This window comes from Triticum urartu, chromosome 5 (genome assembly GCF_003073215.2).
Source record: "Triticum urartu cultivar G1812 chromosome 5, Tu2.1, whole genome shotgun sequence".
Classification (NCBI taxonomy): domain Eukaryota; kingdom Viridiplantae; phylum Streptophyta; class Magnoliopsida; order Poales; family Poaceae; genus Triticum; species Triticum urartu.
Window position 1 is genome coordinate 563,132,780 of NC_053026.1, and position 7,657 is coordinate 563,140,436.

Below are 7,657 nucleotides of genomic sequence, written 5' to 3' on the forward strand. Positions count from 1 at the left end.
TTCTAGATTTCAAAAAATATTCACCAACTCTAAAAATAAAATAATAATGGGAGAAAACCAACAAAACACATCGGGAAAACAAAAGCCGGTTCAGGGAAGGTTCTAAGACTTCCCAAAACCAGTGGTAGAAAGAACGGAAAAGCACAGAAATGGGCCGGCCCATATATGCATGTACGCTCTGAGCGGGTGCATTTTGGTCCACAATTGCGGGAGCTAGAGCTATGTCTTGCATTAAACGAGATGAAAGAGACCTCCTATTGAACGCCCGCGTGCGTCCAACAGTAGAGCCTTCGCTGAAGCTCACGCAAACGGGCCGGCCCATTGGCAGCGTCGAACCTAGAATTCACGAAAAACAAAACGTGCCGAGAGAAGTCGAACTCCCGACCTCTTGTTGCGGAGCACCAGTGGTAACCACTCGGACTGGTAGGGTAGCATGGTAAAAAGCAGCGCTAAAATTTTAAGTACTAAGTACAGTAGCAGATCCGTCTTTTTTCAAAAAAACAAATTAACATTCAAGGGAAAACTATGAACGAAGTTTCTTTAAAAAATGTGAATACTATTTGAAAATGCGAACAAATTTTCAAATTCAAAGAAAACCTTTAAAAGGGAACAAATTTGTAAGAAATGAACAAAAATTGAATAACATGAACAACTTTCTAAGCTCTGAACAATTTTGTGATATATGCTGAACAATTTATAAATACACATTGAACTTTTTTTATATTCGCTGAACAATTTTAATTACACGTTGAACATTTTAATGATGTACGTTGAACAATTTTGAAATACGTAATGAACATTTTTTAAGATACCCTGAACATGTTGTTAATATACGGTGAACATTTTGTTAAATATACGATGAACATTTTTTTAGTATACAATGAACTTTTTGTATAATACGGAACAAAATAAGGAAAAGAAAAAATAAACAAAAAAGGGGAGAAGAAAGAACCATACGAAAAATTGGAGAAAATAAAACAAAAAAATGTGAATGAAACACAAAAGGGAAGAAAAACAGAAATAAAAAAGCAAAGAAAAAATCGGGAAAAAATAACTGAAAACCCGCCAAAAACAGTGAAAAACTGGAAGCAAAAAAACCACAGAAAAAAAACCCCAAGAAACAAGGAAACAGCAGCGAACCAAATCCGTACGTGGGCCGGCCCTAGTGGGGACTTGCTTCAGCGAAGGCTCGTCCTCTTGACGCCTGCGGGCGTCAAATAGGATCTGCCAGATGAAAGGGCCTCTCCTGCTGAGATAGTATCATTTTTATGGTTTAATGCAAGACATAGCTCCCACCGTTCCCCACAGTATTGGGCTAGGCCCATTCGTTCGATCGCTCGTGTTTTCTTCGCTGGTTCTTCGCTTTGGTTTTTCCTTTCTTTTTTTTTCTTTTTTTTTCGTTTCCTTTTTTTCATTAATTTTTTTTATTTCTTCATTGGTTATCTATAGTTTTTACTTTTTTGAGATAGTATGATTTTTATGGTTTTTTCATTGGTTGTCTTCGTTATACTTTGGTTTTCTTTTTTAATGGTTTTCCTTTTTTTTCATTTTACTTGGGTTTCTCTGTCTTTTTTCTGTTTTCATTTGGCTTTCTTCATTATTTTTTGTTTCGCATGGGTTTTCTCAGTACACAATTACAATTTTACTGTTCACATTAAACATTTTCTGATACACCTTAAATATTTTTCAAACACATGATCTACATTTTTCTTACATATATTTTTTGAACAATTTTTTGAATACACCGTCAGGAGTTTCAAATAAACATTTAACATTTTTTAAATGCTTGATCAACATTATTCAAATACTTTCTCATTTTTTGTCAAATGCTTGATTAACTTTTCATATATAAGATTGCCAATTTTTAAATACATGGCCACCATTTTTTCTATAAACAATTAATATTATTCAAATGCTTGATTAACATTTTTGAAATAAAATTAACATTTTTCTAATACATGGTCAATATCTTTTCTATGCATGATTAACATTTTTTAATGCATGATCAACATTTTTTCTATACGCATTTAGTAATTTCCAAATGCTTCATTAAATTTATTGAAATACCTGATTAACATTTATATACAATGATAAAAAACAATTTATTATTTTTAACGAATGGTAAATATTTTTTCTATACAATTGACCATGTATTAAAAAAATATTAATCTTGTATTTAAGAAATGCTAATCAAATATTTCAAAATTGTTGACCATTTTTTGAATAGATGTTACATTTGTATTTGAAAAATATTAATTGTTCATTTAAAGAATGTTTAAAATGTGTATAGAAAAAATATTGACCATGTATTAAGTATTATTTTTTTTATTTGATAATTGTTTAACGTAGGTTAGAAAATAATTGTTAACATATACGAAAAATGAAAAATGAAAAACAAAAGAAACAAAGAAGAATCTAAAAATGAAAACAAAAAAGAAACAAAAAAATTGAGAATGAAAAATAAAACCAAAGAAACAAATGCCAAAAGAATGAAAAAACAGTGCAAGTCGATATAGAAACAAAGAATAACAAAAAAATGTTGGAAACCAAGAAAGAAGCAAAAAAACAATGAAAAAGGGAAAGAAAATAAAAACTGATAAAAACAGTGAAAGAAACAAAGAAAATGAAAAGAAATAACAAAAAGATCAAAGAAGAAATAACAAAACCAAACAAAATAAATTGAAAAGGAAAAAACGAATAAAATTGAAGTAAAAAAGAAAGAAAAGTAAAAAAGTAAAAACATGGAAAGAAACAAAGTAAAATCGATAAAAAATTCCTGAAAAACTGGTGAAAACGCGGGTCTTTTCCTTCTAGTAGGTCGTGCCCTACTTACTTAACACAAACTCAATCTTGGCTTAGTGGCTAGTATTGCTACGTAATAACCAGGAAATCCCGAGATAGATCCCCTGGACGCTCCCTTTTTACTCTATTTCTTCCAAAATATGCATTAGTGGGCCGGTCCATTACTGTAGACTCTTCGCGCGAGAGATCCTTCCGTCTCACGTGAAGCGAGATATAGTCATCACGGACACTTGCCGACCTACACACTAAACAAGATATCCCCATCATGGAGCTTGTGGCATTTGGGCTGGGATACATTGTGTGCATTAGGATGTTAGGAGAAGATGAAGGAGAGCTGGGCTGGGCTGCACCGGCCAGACCTCAGGCCCACTACTGGCCGGCCCCGTTCTTGTACACGCTTCAAGTGAGAGATCCTCCCGTCTCACGTGAAGCGAGATATAGTCGTCGCGGACACTTGTCGGCTGGGATACCGTGGCGTTTGGGCTGGGATACATTGTGTCTTTTAGAACTGGCTGGGATACATTCTGTTTTTTTAGAACTGGCTGGGATACATTGTGTGCATTAGGCTGTTTGAAAAAACTTCAACGTCTATTTGAAATACGCTTAACAAGTATTTGAAAAAATGGTCAAACATATATCTAAAGATTAAAAGGAAAACCGATGTAAACCGTAAAATAAAATCAAAGAAAAAAGCATTACAGGAAAGCAAAAAAATGATTGAAGGTTCTAAAAGCGGTTCATACCCCGCTCCACAGAACCTTCCCAAAACCTGGCGACTGGGCTAGCCCACGAAGGAGAGACTATCATCCATCTCGCGGTAGGCGAGATAAAGCTTTCGTATACTGTCGCTGCTAAATCTCCTCCTCTCCTTCTTACGATGATGAATGAAGTCCGACAAGAGATTGGGGATGCGTGACTTGGAGGGAGTGAGAAAGTAAGAAGAGCGTAGGCGGAGTTGAGTTTGGGGAGCAAGGGAGCAGGGAAGGGGGGGTGTAAGACAACTAGACAAGACAGGGGTATCCCCCTTTATTCGTTGTCTCCCGCGTGAGGAATCGTGTTCGGACTATAACACTAGATGTCCGGCCCTTAAAAGCTTGTGTGGTTCATTATTTCCGAACTCATCATTTTTTTTGAGGACTAGAGTAAACAGGCTTACTCCAGTGGGGGGTTACATTCAGAGAGCATTAAGCTCCTTAAACCGACGGGGACATTTGCAATTAGGAAGAGGTCTCCTGTTCTCCTAGCTTCTGCTGCAAGTTCGTGTGCCAAGGAATTTCGTTCCCTGGCAGTGTGCTTCACCTGATAGCTAGCAAAGTTCGCGAGCGCCGCTCTTATATCCATGATCAGTCCATAGCAAGCTGACCTGTTCTGGGCACCTTCCTTGAGGTCGTCAGCTAAAACCTTGCAATCTGTTTCCACTAAGACATGGCCATTATACCTAGCTGCCAGTTCATGCAAGCCCATCAACATCGCCTTTCCCTCAGCCTCATGTGCGCATGTTGCAGGAGCTAGCTTCCTGGCCACCGATAGGTACACTTGCCCCTTGTGATCCCGCGCTACTGCACCTCCCCAACACTGTCCGCTGTCAGGTAAAAAAGACGCATCTGAATTTAGTTTAGCAGTACCCCTCGTGGGTGCAGTCCACTGTATTTTCAGACTCCCCTGATCCCATGGGCAGTGTTTGGTCCCTATCCCGCAACCTTTTCCATCGAATGCTGGTTCAGTAACTGCTGCATTCTTCCATTCATTCTTCAATCTCGACAAAAAGGCAGCAGAAGCTATGATCGGCTCTTTGCCGTCGCCATGTACGCAGTTATCCCGTAGATGCCAACATCTCCAAAGCAGCAACAGAATATTTGCACGCACATCCTCTGAAACCGTGCTCAATAGGACCTGCAGCCAGTCCTCTCCAATGTTCCAAAACTGCTTTTCAGCTGGCAAATCCCATTCCTCTCTCATTTTGTGTCTCAGTGCTCTGCTCTTAGTGCAGCTAACTACTGCATGAAATTCATTCTCATCTCCACACTCGCAAATATCACAAGTAGCATCAAGGGTGATCGTGCGCCTAAACTTATTTTTCTTTGTAGCCAGGGTGTTTGTGGCTACCCTCCATCCGAAAATTCTCACCTTCGGTGGCACGTCAGCCTTCCAAATGAGGTCCCATATGCTGCGATTATCTGGGTTGTTTGTCGAGCTGGAGGGTTCCAACACCGACTTATGCTTGATGGCCGCCGCCAGTTTATAAGCACTCCTGACCGAGAATATCCCATTCTTTTCGGGGTGCCACGCAATGCAGTCCTTCACGTTCAATCTCGGGATAGATATCCTACATATATCATCCGCGTCAAATGAATGGAAAATTTCCCTGATAAGTCCAACATCCCATTCCTTCCTATCTAGGTACATGAGTTGATTGACCCATCGGAGACGCAATCTCCTGATGAACGAGGCTGTCATTAGGCCCTCATTTCTCGGTATCCACTGGTCATGCTGAATTTGGATATCCTTTCCATCTCCCACCCTCCATATGATGCCCTTCTTCAGAAGCTCTAGTCCCGCCTCAATACCTTTCCACACGGGTGAAGAGTCTGAAGAAAATACAGTGTCCAACAGGTTAGCATTAGGATAGTATTTGGATTTAAGCACGCGAGCACATAGGCTGTTCGGGTTTTCAATAAGTCTCCATCCTTGCTTTGCCAGTAGGGCGATATTAAACAGGTGCATGTCCCTAAACCCAATTCCTCCCGCCCTCTTAGGCTTTGTCATGCGCTCCCATGACATCCACTGAACTTTGCGATGTCCATTTTCATCCCCCCACCAGAAATCCCTGATCATCTTCTCATACTTCTCGCAGAAGCCCATGGAGAGGAGAAACACTCCCATAGTGTAGCAAGGGAGGGCTTGTACCACTGATTTCACATGTACCTCTTTGGCCGCATAAGCCATGAATTTTTCGGACCAATCATTACATCTCTTCCCGAGCCTATCCATAATGGGTTGGAAGCACTCGTCTTTCATCCTACCCTCTGGAGTTGGTAGCCCCAGGTACTTGCCCTCGAAGGCCGTGGACACCACCCCTAGAGTAGCCTTAATTTCCTCTCTGGTTTCCAAAGGGCACACCTCACTAAATAGAAGCGAACACTTGCTTTCGCTCAACAGCTGCCCCGTGGCCCTCTGAAAGGAGGTGAGGATCTTTTTTACTATGACAGCCTGGTCCGTTGTGGCTTTAAAAAAGAGAAGACTGTCATCTGCGAAAAGGAGGTTAGAAATTCCAGGGCTGTTCCTTGCAATTTTCAGCGGTGTCAAGTTCCCTTGTGCAATCTCTGTATTAATCAGCTTCACCAATCCGTCCGCGACAAACAGGAATAAGTAGGGGCTGAGTGGGTCTCCCTGGCGTAGCCCTCTTGTGGGAACAAAGGGTTCAAGCAACTCCCCATTGCACCGCACCGAATATCTAACCGAACGCACACATTGCATTATCCACCCCGTCCACTTCTGACTGAAACCCGTCTTCAGCAACACCCGTTCAAGGAACTCCCAGTCCACCCTATCATAAGCTTTGGCGAGGTCAAGCTTGTATGCACAATGGGTATTCTGAGGCTTCTTGCTGTGTTGAATCTTATGGAAACACTCAAAGGCAATGGTCGCATTGTCCGTGATCAATCTTCCAGGGACGAAAGCGCTCTGTGTTTCTGAAGTGAACTCATTCAAATAAGGCCGTAAACGGTTGACTAGGCACTTAGATATCACCTTGTAAAGTACATTGCACAGGCTTATCGGGCGGTAGTCTTTGAGGGTCTGTGGGTCTTTGCTTTTGGGAATCAGCACTATCACCGTGTCATTCAAACCTTCTGGCATGATTCCGGTGTCAAAGAAGCCTAGCACCCCACTCACTATATCCTCTCTCAAGACCTCCCAGTTCCTCTGGAAAAATCGAGCGGGGAAGTCATCGGCTCCCGGAGCCTTGAGTGGACCAATTTGGAACAAGGTGTCACTCACCTCTACTGCAGAGAAAGGTCTGGTAAGATTTGTATTTATATCATCCGAGATTTTTCTCTCAATGTGATCCAAAATTTCCTGTGGGAACACCTCCTTTTCTTTTTTGGGTGCCCTGCAAAGCCGGCTCACCATCACGCACAGATATATGGGATGGTCTCTTCACAATCCATTAGCACGTACTAGCAAAAGAGCACGTGGGTTGCAATAGAGAAAAAAACACTACACTCCCCTAACCAAATAATCATGACTCAATACCCTCAATAGGTCCACGTCCTTTATTTCAATACAAGACATCCCATCTGTGTTGCCACTTATCCTCCTTCCCACCCTCGCCCACTATGATCTCAATGCTCACACAATCACAACACGTTTAAATATTATCAATCCTAAGGTGTCTCTCTCGGCATAAGATGAGAAATCTGTTTTTTTCTATGAGGTTTTGACAAAGCTTGCATGAGTGGTTGTGTTTCTTTCTCTCCAATCCTGGTTTTGTCGAGGTGTTCATTTCCAATCCGGATCGACACCGGCATAAAAAAAAGACAGATCATGCACTATTTATTGAGGTTGCCCTAAATAACATCTTTTAAAAATTAATAGATAAAATAACATCATATTCAGATTCTACATATTTTTATAATCAAATTTCATATATAAAATATTAAACTTGGAGTTAGGGCTTAAAGGACATGGATATCTTTTAAAAACATTTGATATGTAGTGTTTGTTGATTAACCCAAATATCAGGTGGTTTCTTGCAAAATCAAAAATTTGACTTGAAACTGGCATACTGGTTGATTAGCAGAAACATAAGGAATTTTATGTACAAACAAATATCTAATTTAAAACTGAAATGCAG